Source organism: Alosa alosa, chromosome 3 (genome assembly GCF_017589495.1).
Source record: "Alosa alosa isolate M-15738 ecotype Scorff River chromosome 3, AALO_Geno_1.1, whole genome shotgun sequence".
NCBI lineage: Eukaryota > Metazoa > Chordata > Actinopteri > Clupeiformes > Clupeidae > Alosa > Alosa alosa.
The window spans coordinates 37,764,010-37,779,915 of record NC_063191.1 but is presented as its reverse complement, the minus strand read 5'-3'; the positions used below and the strand labels follow the sequence as shown (position 1 = coordinate 37,779,915).

The window sequence follows — 15,906 nt, the reverse complement described above, 5'->3', positions numbered from 1 at the left end:
ACCCCGCCTACCTCCTAGCCAATCCATATATGGGTAAAAGGGCGGGTCTTTGTATGAGACTGAGCAAGCCGCTGAACCCGCCTCGTCGTCAGCCGAGCAGCCTCAGCTAACGTTAGGCCTACAAGATGGACTGGCACAGACGTTGCTGTAACATTGCTGGTAAGTTTGATCTGCTAACGTGAAGTTCATGTATGTTTCTTAATGCCATGTTCAGACACTTTTTAATGTTGTATGCTGAAAGGTTATATTCGGGTGACAGTTGAAAAGTTAAGAATGAAGAGTTGAGTTTGCAGATTCTAGCTTCTAGGTAAAATAAACTAAAGTTAGCTATCCCTCCCTTGCTGAAGTTACGGTCAAATAACGTAGAGCAATTTAGCGTTACAGGTTCAGCAACTCACGTAGAGTAACTTAGCAGTTTACAGGTTCAGCAACTCATACTGACAAAAATGTATCTTTGCCTTTATTGTTTTGTAATCCATCTCATATCCTCAGTGGCAGCCATCATTGTAACGTTAATTAATTTACGATAACATCGGCCAGCTCGCTGTATTCTGTCAACGTATGGTGTGAATTGATAACAAAATCGTAGGGTATTAGTTAACTTGTACATCATTAATTATTGCTCTAAAGTTGTCAGTGGTAGTTTGGTCTAAGATGACATTGAAATTTCTCATCGGTGGCCATTTCACGATCCAGCGCTCAGTTCGGTTAGGTTGCCTTATTTCCTCTTGTCAGGCTATTATCAAAACGTTAAATCCAGTTAGTGTCCGGTGTTTGGCATAACAATGCCTATATTAGTGTAGTTTGTCACTGAAGACCCATTTCAAATCGCACAATAGTACTACAGCATTGTACAACAACTGTACTTTTGTTGATTACAACAAGTGGTGTTGGTTTGCATTATTGTATTATCTTGTAAGTAGGTATGACTAATAAAATGTTTACCTTTCTGTTTTGGCAGTTCACCATGGGGAGGAGGCGGCAAGGAGGTCCATGGGCTCTTAACCTGGGACTAGAGGTCCAAGTGAAGTGGTTTGGCTGGGGTGTGGTGATATTGATCCCATTGAGACTATACCGTACATTTCACTTTATGTCTATTGATGAATGTTACACCTACCCTTTACTTATGCCAAACCCATTTCTGTTCTTTAAATATCAGAAAGCAAACTTAGTTACTGTTGATGGCACTGAACTTGAACTTGGAAATGTTTATGGAGCTTTTCTAAACTGTGAATTACATTAAAACCCATGCCAGTATTTAGTTTTTCTTATCTTCAATTGTATTGTACAGTGGAGTTTTGTTATATGTTTATACTTATATTTACCATTTCTGCTGTAAGTGCATGTTGTGTGTGATGTCTGTATGCTACTGAGACCTTGAATTTCCCCTTGGAGATCAATAAAGTATCTATCTATCTCTATCTATCTATCAAACCAATTTGCCTGTGCTCTCAAAAACATTTATACAAATCTGTCAGCTTCAGTTAGTAGGTTGAATTGAAGACCCAGATGCAGAAGTAAAGGTGATTTTTTACTTGTATATCTTGAGCATTACAGGTAACCACTGAATTTGTGAAACTAAAATAACAAAAACTAATATGTACTAAGCTAGTACATGGTAAATATATATTAGATCACTTTAAAGACTGACAGATGCAAATGCTGTAAATAAAGGTAATCAAGGGGTCTGCTGGTGAACAAAGTCTTTGAAGTCAGAAGTCAGAAGCTGCCACTGCTCAATGACTTGTGCCCCATCTGGTAGGATTTCAAAATGTTCCAGATCTGAAAACAGAAGTATTGGTAATATGTCACATCCTTGAACTTACTGCAAACTATGAATAAGTGCTCACAAATTAAGCTAAAAAATACTCCCAATATGTATAATGATCAAACTCACAGAACACTTAGCTGAATGGGGACAGGACAGGCGTATTCAACTATTTGCACATGTCCTGTTTATGCAGGCAATAAGCAAAACCAAATTTGGTGTATTCAAAGTTCTGTAGAACAACCATTTCTTGTATTTTAATGTCAAAGTACCACGGAATCAGTACTGAAGTGATGCTTCTGAGTCAACTGCACAGACGAGAAGTGAAGTTAGGAGTCCAAAGCCCTTTCCAGCACCCAGCCTGTCTGGATCACCTTACAGGGAAACTTTGCATAGACAAGAAGTGTTGTTTCAAATTTGTGTTTAACAAATAAACGGCATCAATAAGAGTTTCAGACGTCAGTTATAACTAACAACAGTTATGGTGACTAGCTAACGTTATCGCTCGTTATCAGCTCCATGTTCAACTGGTTCATAGTGTTCACAATTTTACCTCCACTAGCTAATGCTTCGGCTGAAGTTATCATCTGAACGAACACTTTTCTATCTTAAATGTGACAACCCAAAGACTATATAAATTGACAACGGACTAAGCATTAACACAGAGAGTATTTACAAAAGGTTTTTTGACGAGAAAAAACACATGCTTTGTTACCCCAGTATGTTTGTGAACTAACGTTAACGTGCTTAACGTTACAGCTGTCTGATCATTGACTCAAACACCTGGCTAGTATGGCAAACGTTAAGATAACTCACAACGGGAGCACAATCGGTTTTCACTAACGTTAACTTTATTCAACTTAAATAAATTTATGTGTGTGCTTCAGCCATTCGGTCATCATTTTCGACATAAACTTATTTGAAATGATTTGATGCTAACGTAGCCTATAGCTGCTACAGTGCCCACTAACTAACATGGATGCTATTATGCTAACATCTACGTGAAGTAGTAGTGGAATGTCACTTACCTGAAAAACTGGAGCGAAGTCTTCTTAAAGTGTCGGTTAGTAGGGTTCAGTTAATAGCAACCCATTTTATGTCAGATATTTGAATAAACATTTTCAGAAATGATGTGGTGTGTAGGATCACAGCCAAGACATAATTTCGGAGTTTCCTCCACTCAGCTAGTGACGTCGTCTGCTGCCTCGACACCAGCCATCAATCAAGTTGACCACGCCCTTAATTATTCATACATTTAATATCTAAATGCGATCTAAACTAACGAGTTAGAAAAAAATTCACCCCCCTCACAGTTGTCAGGCACTCGGGAACTACCAACAAATACAACTAGAAATGCAATTCCAAGGAATTACATTGTAGTTAAAATAGATAATACAGAGATGGTTACTACGGTGATGCTAGGATAGACATGGTGGCTGCATAGCTTAATAAAAGTTGATAGTTTAAAAGTAGACTGTTGAATGTAGATAGTTTAAAAGTTGTTGATAGCCAGTAGATAGTTTAAAAGTTGTTGATAGACAGCTAGTTTAATAGATAGTTTAAAAGTAGACCGTTTAAAAGTTGTTGACAGACTGGAAGTTTAATGAATGTTGATATTCAAATAGTTTAATGGCTGTGTATAGGTAGATATTTGACGATAATTGAAAGTAGGAATTGATAGTTTGCTAGCAGTTATGCTAAGATTTTTAACTATGCTAACCATGCTACTTAGCTAATGTTTTATAGCAGTGCTAGCAATGTTAACTATGCTAACCATGCTACTTAGCTAAAATGTTCTAGCAGTTTTGCTAAACATGCCAACTATGCTAGCAATGCTAACATGTTAACTATGTTAAACATGTGACTTAGCTAACCTAGCTTATCATTTTTAATAGTTATGCTAACTATGTTAATTAGCATGCTAACTATGCTATGCTAACCATGTGACTTAGCTAACCTAGCTAATAATTTTAGTAGTTATGCTAACTATGCTAACTAGCATGTTAACAATGTTAACATGCTAACTATGCTAACTAACATGCTAACTATGTTAACCATGTTACTTAGCTAATCATTTTTAGCAGTTTTGTAAAAAATGCTAACAATGCTAACATGCTAACTAGCTACGGTGGGTAGGAGACATAGTTGATGACAAGTAACAGTTACAATGGCTGAACAGTTAAAAAGTTCAGTAGTTTAAAGGGTTAAATTGTTTAACAGTGAAATGTTGTAGTGAGGACTTTTATTTTGAAACAGTTTTTGGCAGAGGAAGCAGTTGAACAAGATGTGTAGTCTTAATAGGGCCAGTTTGTATGCTTAAAGCCTGAGACTGGCAGTTGATCCAGGTGGCCTGAACACCTGCCATAGGATTCTAATTGCTTAACGGCCGTATTATGATGTCTGTCGGCAATGTTAAGTCTATGGGGATTTTTAAAAGTTTTTCTTTAATAGTTTAAAAGTATAAAAGTTTCAAAGTTGAAAAGACATAGCAGCTTGGTCCGTTTGAATACCTACGTTACAAAGTTTGAATGAAGTTTCTAAGTTAAACTGTTCAAGAGAAATAGCGTATGGAAAAAGTGGTAAGCGGAATAATAATAACTAGAAATGCAATTCCAAGGAATTACCAGTGCATGAAAATGCTAAAGTTGTGATGTAAAATATCATGTATCATAGTTAAAATAGATAATACAGAGATGGTTACTACGGTGATGCTAGGATAGACATGGTGGCTGCATAGCTTAATAAAAGTTGATAGTTTAAAAGTAGACTGTTTAAAAGCTGAATGTAGATAGTTTAAAAGTTGTTGATAGCCAGTAGATAGTTTAAAAGTTGTTGATAGACAGCTAGTTTAATAGATAGTTTAAAAGTAGACCGTTTAAAAGTTGAAGGTAAATAGTTTAAAAGTTGTTGACAGACTGGAAGTTTAATGAATGTGTATAGGTAGATATTTGACGATAATTTGACGAAAGTTGGAATGGCTCTATAGTTTGCTAGCAGTTATGCTAAGATTTTTAACTATGCTAACTATGCTACTTAGCTAATGTTTTATAGCAGTGCTTGCAATGCTAACATGCTACTTAGCTAATGTTTTCTAGCAGTTTAATGAATGTTGATATTCAAATAGTTTAATGGCTGTGTATAAGTAGATATTTGACGATAACTGAAAGTTGGAATGGCTCTAATGTTTGCTAGCAGTTATGCTAAGATTTTTAACTATGCTAACCATGCTACTTAGCTAATGTTTTATAGCAGTGCAAGCAATGCTAACTATGCTAACCATGTTACTTAGCTAACTTAGCTAACATTTTCTAGCAGTTTTGCTAAACATGCCAACTATGTTAGCAATGCTAACATGCTAACTATGTTAACCATGTGACTTAGCTAACCTAGCTTATCATTTTCAGTAGTTATGCTAACTATACTAACCATGTGACTTAGCTAACCTAGCTAATCATTTTAGTAGTTATGCTAACTATGCTAAACACGTGATTTAGCTAACCTAGCTAATCATTTTTAGTAGTTATGCTAACTAGCATGCTAACAATGCTAACATGCTAACTATACTAACCATGTTACTTAGCTAACTTAGCTAATCATTTTTAGCAGTTTTGCCAAAAATGCTAACTAGCATCCTAACAATGTTAACATGCTAACTATGCTAACCATGTTACTTAGCTAATCATTTTTAGCAGTTTTGCTAAAAATGTTAGCAATGCTAACATGCTAACTAGCTACAGTGGGTAGGAGTCATAGTTGATGACAAGTAACAGTTACAATGGCTGAATAGTTTAAAAGTTCAGTAGTTTAAAGGGTTAAATTGTTTAACAGTGAAATGTTGTAGTGAGGACCTTTATTTTGAAACAGTTTTTGGCAGAGGAAGTAGTTGAACAGGATGTGTAGTCTTAATAGGGCCAGTTTGTATGCTTAAAGCCTGAGACTGGCAGTTGATCCAGGTGGCCTGAACACCTGCCATAGGATTCTAATTGCTTAACGGCCATATTATGATGTCACAATCAGCAATGTTAAGTCTATGGGGATTTTTAAAAAGTTTTTCTTTAATAGTTTAAAAAGTATAAAAGTTTCAAAGTTGAAAAGACATAGCAGCTTCGTCCGTTTGAATACCTACGTTACAAATTTTGAATGAAGTTTCTAAGTTAAACTGTTCAAGATGGTAAGCGGAATAATAATAAGAAGTTGTTGCCTAGGAAGAACAGTACAGTGCATTTTCATGCACTGTAACTAGAAATGCAATTCCAAGGAATTACCAGTGCATGAAAATGGTAAAGTTGCGCATTGATTAGCTAGGTTAGCTAAGTCACATAATTAGCATAGTTAGTATGTTAGCATTGTTAGCATGCTAGTTAACATAGTTAGCATAACTACTAACAATGATAAGCTTGGTTAACTAAGTCACATGGTTAGCGTTAGCATTGCTAACATAGTTAGAATGTTTGGCAAAACTGCTAGAAAATGTTTAGCAAAACTGCTAGAAAATGTTAGTTAAGTTAGCTAAGTAGCATGGTTAGCATGTTAGCATTGCTAGCACTACTATAAAACATTAGCTAAGTAGCATGGTTAGCAGAATTACAAAACGATTAACCTGTTCTGCCATTGTAACTGTTACTTGTCATCAACTATGACTCCTATCCACTGTAGCTAGTTAGCATTTTTAGCAAAACTGCTAAAAATGATTAGCTAAGTTAGCTAAGTAACATGGTTACCATAGTTAGCATGTTAGCATTGTTAAGATGCTAGTTAGCATTTTTAGCAAAACTGCTAAAAATGATTAGCTAAGTTAGCTAAGTAACATGGTTAGCATAGTTAGCATGCTAGTTAGCATAACTACTAAAAATGATAAGCTTGGTTAACTAAGTCACATGGTTAACATAGTTAGCATGTTAGCATTGCTAATATAGTTAGCATGTTTAGCAAAACTGCTAGAAAACGTTAGTTAAGTTAGCTAAGTAACATGTTTACCATAGTTAGCATTGCTAGCATAGTTAGCATGTTTATCAAAACTGCTAGAAAATGTTAGCTAAGTTAGCTAAACAGTATGGTTAGCATGTTAGCATTGCTAGCACTACTGTAAAACATTAGCTAAGTAGCATGGTTAGCATAGTTAAAAATCTTAGCATAACTGCTAGCAAACATCAGAGCCATTCCAACTTTCAGTTATCATCAAATATCTACCTATACACAGCCATTAAACTATTTGAATATCAACATTCATTAAATTTCCAATCTGTCAACAACTTTTAAACTATTTACCTTCAACTTTTAAACTGTCTACTTTTAAACTATCATTAAACTATCTATTAAACTAGCTGTCTATCAACAACTTTTAAACTATCTACTGTCTATCAACAACTTTTAAACTATCTACATTCAGCTTTTAAACTATCAACTTTTATTAAGCTATGCAACCACCATGTCTATCCTAGCATCACCGTAGTAACCATCTCTGTATTATCTGTTTTAACTATACATGATATTTTACATCACAACTTTAGCATTTTCATGCACTGGTAATTCCTTGGAATTGCATTTCTAGTTCTTCTTCTTACGTAGGTCTTACTTAGGACAAGAGTGCTATGTATTTTTCAGCTTTGTAACTTTTATACTTTTTAAACTATTAATTAAAAACTGTTCAAAATTTCCCCATAGACTTAACATGGGCTGATGACATCACAATAGAGCCGTTAAGCAATTAGAATCCTATGGCAGGTGTTCAGGCCACCTGGATCAACTGCCAGTCTCAGGCTTTAAGCATACAAACTAGCTTTATTAAGACTACACATCCTGTTCAACTGCTTCCTCTTCCAAAAACTGTTTCAAAATAAAAGTCCTCACTACAACATTTCACTGTTAAACAATTTAACCCTTTAAACTACTGAACTTTTTAACTGTTCAGCCATTGTAACTGTTACTTGTCATCAACTATGACTCCTGTCCACTGTAGCTAGTTAGCATGGTTAGCATAATTAGCATTTTAACATTGTTAGCAAAACTGCTAAAAATGGTTAGCTAAGTAACATGGTTAACATTGTTAACATGTTAGTATTGTTAGCATGCTAGTTAGCATAGTTAGCATAACTGCTAAAAATGATTAACTAGGTTAGCTAAGTCACATGGGTTAACATAGTTAGCATGTTAGCATTGTTAACATGCTAGTTAGCATAGTAAGCATAACTACTAAAAATGATTAGCTAAGTTAGCTAAGTCACATGGTTAGCATGCTAGTTAGCATAACTATATGTATGATTGGTATGATTAGCACTTTAATAATAATAATAAAGCTTTATTTGTATAGCACCTTTCATACACAGAATGCAGCTCAAAGTGCTTTACATTTGAAGCATGTAACACAATAATAGTCAGTCAGTCATTATCAATCACTTTTCTTTGCTGTTTATGTTATACTCAGCAACATATCAAAAATATAGAAAATGACGTCATAAGACTGGCAGCCTTAACCCTCTTACCCCCCACAAGCACGCCATATGGCAACTGTGGCAAGGAAAAACTCCCATATTCCAGGAAGAAACCTTGAGCAGAACCTGACTTAATAGGGGGAGCCCATCTGCTTCTGGCTGGCTGCGCCCTCCAATAGTAGCAGATGTAGAATAATCTGAAAATGTAGTCTACAGGATAAGATGAGTTAACTAAAAGCTTTCCTGTACAGGTATGTTTTCAGATCTTTTTTAAAATATTTACTGAACTTCGCCTGCTTGATGTACAGAGGCAGGGTGTTCCATAGTTTGGGGCATAATGGATAAACGCAGCTTCTCCACTTTGTTTGTGGAGCACTTTGGGTACGATTAAAAGATTAGAATTGGATGATCTAAGTTTCCTTTGTGGTTGATAAGATATTAAAAGCTCAGAGATATATGAAGGTGCTATGCCATTCAGAGCTTTGTAAGTAATTAACATAACCTTAAAATCAATTCTATAGGAAATAGGAGCCAGTGCAGTTCAGCCAACACAGGGGTGATGTGTTCTCTCTTCTTAGTCTTAGTTAAAAGTCTAGCCGCAGAGTTCTGTATGAGTGCCAATTTCTTTAGATGTTTTTGGGAAGACCAGTGAAAAGTGCATTGCAGTAGTCTAACCTGCTAGTGATAAAGGCGTGAATTAGTTTTTCTGCATCTTGTTGAGTTAAAAGGGCCGCACTTTGGCAATGTTTCTCAAGTGGAAATAGGCTGTCTGAGTAACTTTACTGATATGGGGCTTAAAACTTAACTCTGCATCTAAGATGACACGAGGCTTGTTACTTTTGGTTTGACCTGGTGTGCCAAGTTCCCCAGATTACTAAGAATAATATCTCGCTTTAGTTTTGGTCCAACCAGAAGTACCTCTGTTTTGTCATCATTTAGTTTCAAAAAGTTTTTGCTCATCCACTGATTAATGGAGGTTAGGCATGCAGTGAGGGAGCAAAGGCCATCTGGGTTAGTTGGCTCCACAGAAAGATACAATTGGGTATCATCTCGTAGCTGTGGAAGTTTACATTATGCTGACTTATGACGTTTCCCAATGGAAGCATATATAGAGAAAATAGCAGGGGACCAAGGCAGCTCCCTGGGCCACACCAAAAGGCAAGTCATGTTTTTCAGATACATGATCTCCTAGACTGATATAAAAATCTCTGCCAGTAATGTAGGTTTGAAACCAGTTTAGAGCATTATCAGAGAGACCCACCCACTTCATAAAGGCGGTGTGAATTAGGATGCTATGATCAATGGTGTCAAATGCCGCACTCAAATCCAGAAGAATAAGGATTGAGACTTTGTTTGAGTCGGTAGCTAGTCTGAGATCATTGACTATCTTTACTAGAGCCGTTTCTGTGCTGTGATTTGATCTAAAACCTGATTGGAATTTTTCAAGGATACTGTTTTTCGTTGAGGAAGGTATTTAACTGATTGCAAACAACTTTTTCAAGTACTTTGCTCAAAAACGATAGATTTGATATAGGCCTGTAGTTGCTCAGATTGGTATGGTCAAGTTTTGACTTTTTAAGTAAAGGTTTCACAACAGCGGTTTTAAAAGCAGTTGGAAATATACCTGTTTCTAATGAGGTATTTATTACCTTGAGAAAAAAAGGGAGCTAAGCCATCATATACTTTTTGAGGAATGTAGTAGGGATTGGATCTAAAACACATGTTGAGGAGCCGGTTTGAGTTATAATTTTACCAAGCTCAGATTGAGTAATAGTGCTAAAGGACCTTAATTTTGGGGGCTGTTTTGGGTGTACTATCAAACATATTACTTGTGTTACCAATAGCCTCCCTTATAGAAATGACTTTGTTTTTGAAGAAGTCTGCAAATTCTTCGCATCTTAGAGAGGATGCCTGACTGAGTGTATCAAAAGGTGTTTGATGCAATAGCCTATCAATGGTAGAGAACAACACCCTAGAGTTTCCACTGTTTTCAGCAATTACCTTAGAGAAGTGGTTCCTCCTCTCATTCGAATAGCTCTATTATAATTTGCAATTGTTTCTTTTAGAATGGCACGGTGAACCTGTAACTTAGTTTTTCTCCATGTTCTCTCAGCTTTCCTACATGATCTTTTTAGATCATGGATATTTTCGTTCATCCAAGGTGTCAGTTTGCTACAAGGCCTTTTTTAGTCTTTAAGGGTGCCACTCTGTCAAGCAGAGCCTAATTCACGATTAAGAGCCTCTACCATTTGATCAATGGGATGATGTAAAATATCTAAATTTATGGAGTCTATAAGAGCTATGAACTGCTGTTCTGCTCTAATGTCCAAGAGTCATGATTTGATTGCAATTTCGGGATGAATTTTTGGAGTATGTAGTACAATATTAAAAGATACACAATGATGATCAGACATATTTATATCATTTACTGATAAGTCTGTGACTTCTATCCCTCTGGAAATGACTAGATCGAGGGTGTTGCCAAGGTTGTGGGTGGGTCCTGTAACATGCTGCTTTAGCTCTAAACTGTCCAACACATTAAGGAACTTACTGGCTTTAGCATCAGTTGTCTTATTGACATGAATATTGAAGTCGCCATTTACAATTATCCGATCATAGCTAGTGATGATGAGCGACATAAGTTCAGAAAACTGGTCGAGAAAGCCAGTCCATAGTTTAGAGGGCGGTATAAGGTTAATAGAAGTACAGCTGGGTCAGCCTTCAGAGTGAGGGCAATATACTCAAAGGAAGCGAATTCGCCCAAAGTTGACTCGTGTGCAACTATATTTGTTTGAGAGAATGGAGGCAATTCCACCACCTCGTTTGCCTTGTCTAATTGAGTGGAAGAAATTATAATTTGGGGACAAGTCTCAACAAGAACAGCTTCGCTGTTTGAAGTCAGCCAGGTTTCAACAAGAAACAGAAAATCCAATTTTTTTTCACTAATAAAATCATTGATTGCAAAGGTTTTGGTAGTAAGTGCACCTATATTTAGTAAACCCATGTTAGCTGAAAATGACTGGCTTTTGAGGAATATGCTGAGGTATGGAAAGAATATTTGTTAGGTTTCTAGTTTTAAATTTGTCTTTTCTTTTTACTATACGTTGGGTAGAAATCAACGTTGGAATAGAACTATAAGCATAAGTCATGCTATTGCATGACACAGCTTGATCTATGGTAGTAGTATTGTATGTTACCCTGCAGAAAACATTCTCAGACTCATCCACATGTATAATGCCATTCGAATCAATACCTGGGGGGCGTGAATCTGTAATATTTTCTACAGAATGTCAATGTCTCAGTGTGGACGCTATGTTGTCAGAGAGTAGCCTGGCTCCATGTTGGTTTGGGTGGAGACCATCACGCTTCAGCACACTGGGCCTCTCCCAGAACAAGCCCCAGTTGTTGACATAGGGGATAGGGACACAGTTGTTGACATAGGGGATTACTTTCACCTATCGCAACCAAACTTGGTATGTGGACTTGGGATTACATCCTGAGGATGCACAATTAATTTGGTATGCTTTGACCACTAGGGGCACTATATTTATCAACACTTTCACCGATTTAAACCAAACTTGGTATGTGGTCTTAGGAGTACATCTTGAGGACACACAATAAATTCGGTGACCTTTGAATCCAGTCCAGTCCAATCCAATCCAATCCAATCAAGTCCACATCCATTCCAATCTAACACAACACAGTCAAGTCCAGTCCAGTCCAATCCCAACTTCTGCTCAACTGCTTACCTGCTTGGCCCCCTCATTGCTGCTTGCAGCTATATTTAGGGGTCTGAGCAGCATAGCACCCAAAGGTGGCGCTATTGGCAAAAAAGTTAAGCTTATTTCTCCTTACCAGACGACACAAAAATAATCAAATCTTCACCAATTCTCACAGCCAATGTTTAGACCAAGACTCAGAGAAGTTACTGCTCAGAATTTTGAAACTTTGTTCCATTTCCGAGATATAGGCCAATAAACTTAGACCACTTAGGCCTTTTTTCCTAGATCACCTATATTCCTATAAACCGTAGGTCCTAGAAACTTGACATTTTCAAGTATTGTTACCAGTACCCCCCACTACCCATAACCCAAATTTGGGGTACTGCACCCAAAGGTGGCGCTCTTGTCAAAAACGCTTATTTCTCCTTACCAGATTGACCTAGACTCAAAATTCTTTCATCATATGAATCTCTACATTCAGATGCATCTTTTTCATCCTGGTCTTATGCTCTAAAAATGTTTACTTTTGGCACAATTTCAGAGAAAAGCCAAACATCATAAAAGGTTTCACAGGCTTCAAAAATTATCAAATCTTCACCAAAATTCTCACAGACAATGTTTAGACAAAGCCTCACAAAAGTTATGAGTATTTTTTTTCTTGGATAACAACCATACAACCATCATTATGTGGGTACCATTAACAGTGCACATTTCAGATCTGTACTCTTTTTTATAAAGCCCTTAATTCTATTGTCAAATGTATGCTAGGAATTTTCTTGATGTTGTGTGTTTGCCAACACACATTTTCAGCATGTGAATGTAACTGCCTAATATGTAGGATTGTCAGTGGCTCAGTGGGATAATGCCTAGTGCTGGTGTTAGGTTGAGAGTTTGAATCCCCGGTAGAGCTTTAGGCCAAAGCTCGAATACTATTGGTTATTGAAGATTCACACCATTGAACAGCACCTGAATGACATCAGGCAATCAACATACACAGTCATTAGTTGCCAAGAATCAGAATGCTGAGACACTCCAACATTTAGGGGAACTTCTTTGTTTACTATTTTTCCTTCATCATTACGTCATCATATTTATATTTCATCCATTAGTGTTCTTCTCTACAAATGTCTAATTGCCCCAGAATTTCAAAAAGTTTTCAGGTGCACCATCATTCTCATCTCATTTGCACCATCACCATGTGTTTATTTACACATTTACATTTACACATTAACATTAAATGGTTCAAGGAGGGAACGAAGCCCAATGGGCTTGTACAGAGCTCCACCCCTTTCAATAATCACACATTTAATCATGTACGGCTGGCAAATAAACCATGAGAGGAGATAAAGTACAAATATAATCAATGACAATAAGGGAAAAGAAAAACAGGAGACAAAATACAAAAACCATCCAAAATGGAAGAAGATGCGGCAGATCTATGGATTTGAAGGATGCATTAGAGATGTTAGATAGTATAATGACAAGAATTGAAGCAGGCAGGAATTAAGTAGATGATTCATGACAGGAGAAGATGTTTTTTAAGCTGTTTTTTAAAGAGAGAGTGGGAAGCTATGGCTCTTAATGGGGGAGGTAATACATTCCATAGTATGGGGCCTCTGTATGGCATATTAAATTGGTGATGAGATGAGCGAGTGAAGGGTACAAATAAATTATTATTGTGGCTGTGTCTAGTGCGATGAGAATGTATGTCTAATGACCGGGTAAAGAAAGATTGAAGGGAGGCTGGAAGATCTTGAGTACTGTAAATGAACTTGTGAATGAACAAACAAATCTGGTAAGTATTCAGTTTGTGAATAGAATAGAGAAATTAATAAAAAGTGGTGCTGATGGAGCATATCTGTTTGAATGTGAAATAAATCTTAGGAACCTTTTTTGAATAATGCATAATTTTTTGAGATGGTTTGGATATGAAGCTGCCCAGACCATGTTACAGTAGTTTAAATATGGAAACAAAAAGCTGTAGTAAAGAGTTAAGTGAGCAGAGGGATGAATTAGAGGACAGACTTTTCTTAATATACCCATCATCTTTGTGGACCTTTTGCAGACGAGGTCTATATGGTTTGTCCAGTTGAGTCTTTCATCTACTAGTACTCCCAAGAAAGATCACAAAGTTAAATTTCTTCACATTTAACGTTAACTTATTAAGTTGAAGCCATTTAGAAATAACAGATAATTCATCATTTACACTGTCAATCAAATACTTAAAATCATTATGAGTTGCTATAAGCAAATAATACAAGAAGAAGCTGTTCACAGGTCATGGCTAGGTCATTTATATAGATCAGAAATAATAACGGGCCCAGAATAGATCCCTGTGGCACCCCATGAATAATTCTGGACTTGGTAGAATTATACCCATTAACTGATACATATTGTTCTCTATTTTTTAAGTAATTTGAGAACCAGCTCAGGGCAATATCCTTAATGCCTTATCTATTTAATTTGTCAATCAAAACACTGTGATTGACAGTGTCAAATGCTTTGCTTAAGTCGAGGAAGATCCCGATGTCATACTTCCTGTAATCCATGGCAGATGAGATAATATTGGTAAGATGGAGTAATGCATGTTCTGTCGAGTGTTTCTTACGAAATCCATACTGGTGCTCATATAGAATGTTGTTCTCATTTAAGTGCTTGGATAGTCTTGTGTAAACTAATTTCTCTAATAACTTAGAAATGCAAGGCAGGATGGATATAGGTCGATAATTTCCAAAGTCGTCCGCCACACCTGTTGTAAAGATGGGAACGACTTTGGCGATTTTTAAATCATGGGGAATAACCCCAGAGTTAAGTGAAAGAGTAAGAATATGGGTTATGGGCTAAATAATCAGCAGTTTCTTTAATCAAAGAGCTCTTAACACCATCATGCCCCGGCGCAGAATTGGGACTTTTTATACGTTACCCAAGATCCACAAGAATCTTGATCAACCGCCAGGCCGACCAATAGTGGCCAGTATTGGCTCTATTACATCCAGTTTGTCGACCTATGTGGATCACTTTATTAGACTTTTGACAGAAGCTTTGCCTTCTTTCACTAAAGATACTGGTCACATTGTTAACATCATTGAGTCCATTAACTCTCTGGGAGACGAGGAAATGTAGTTAGTGTCTTTTGATATCAATGCAATATATACATCCATACCACATGATGGAGGCATGGAAGCACTGGATCATTACTTACTTGATTCTATGTGTAATCCTACTAAAACATGCATTTTGGAATTGTCCAAACTAAAATTAAGACACAATTACTGGGTATTTCAAAACACATTTTACATTCAGAGACATGGAGTACCGATGGGGAGTTCTTTTTCACCTTCTTTCTCAAATTTATATATGGGTTTATTTGAGGAAAATCATATTTATTCTAACCATACTTTTTAAAGATAATATCTTTATATGGAAGAGATATTTGGATGATTGACGGAATTGACAGATTTTTTTGCATACCTTAATTCATGTTCTGAGTTTATATCCTTTAGCATGGATTATAACGACACAAAGCTGATTTTTTTAGATTTGTGGATCATCCGAGAGGGGGAGAAATTATATACAGGATCTCTACACGAAGCCTACAGCGAGAAACTCCCTCTTAAAGGCTGACTCTGACATCCCTTGCCACTAAAAAACAGTCTACCTTTCAGCCAATTTTGTTGTTTAAAACGTATCTGTAAAAAACCTGAAGACCTGACTAAGAACATGACAACCATGAAAAATAACTTTAGAAAGAGGGGCTACAAAAACTCTGTTTTGAATGAAGCAGCTAATAAAATCAATAATACCAAGAACTGATTTATTAAAAAATAAACCAAAAAAATCTAATAAACGGGTAATATTAACCACAGAGTACTACCGAAATTTTGGACAGTTAAAGGAACCATACGTAAGAAAAATATTTCAATTAATCATAAAATGGCCCTGATATGTCACCAGACATTAAGAAATCATAATTCATTTCAAATAC

At 36.4% G+C, this 15,906-nt stretch overlaps 1 long non-coding RNA gene across 1 annotated transcript; it reads right to left on the bottom strand.

The window, feature by feature from the left end:
- Window positions 1-1,518: 1,518 nt before the first annotated feature.
- On the bottom strand, window positions 1,519-2,937 carry LOC125291989. The gene is made up of 3 exons (XR_007193111.1): window positions 2,797-2,937; window positions 2,041-2,154; window positions 1,519-1,782 (listed from the first exon to the last, which is right to left on the bottom strand). It is a non-coding gene; the product is annotated as an uncharacterized LOC125291989 (long non-coding RNA).
- Between the last annotated feature and the right edge of the window lie 12,969 nt (window positions 2,938-15,906).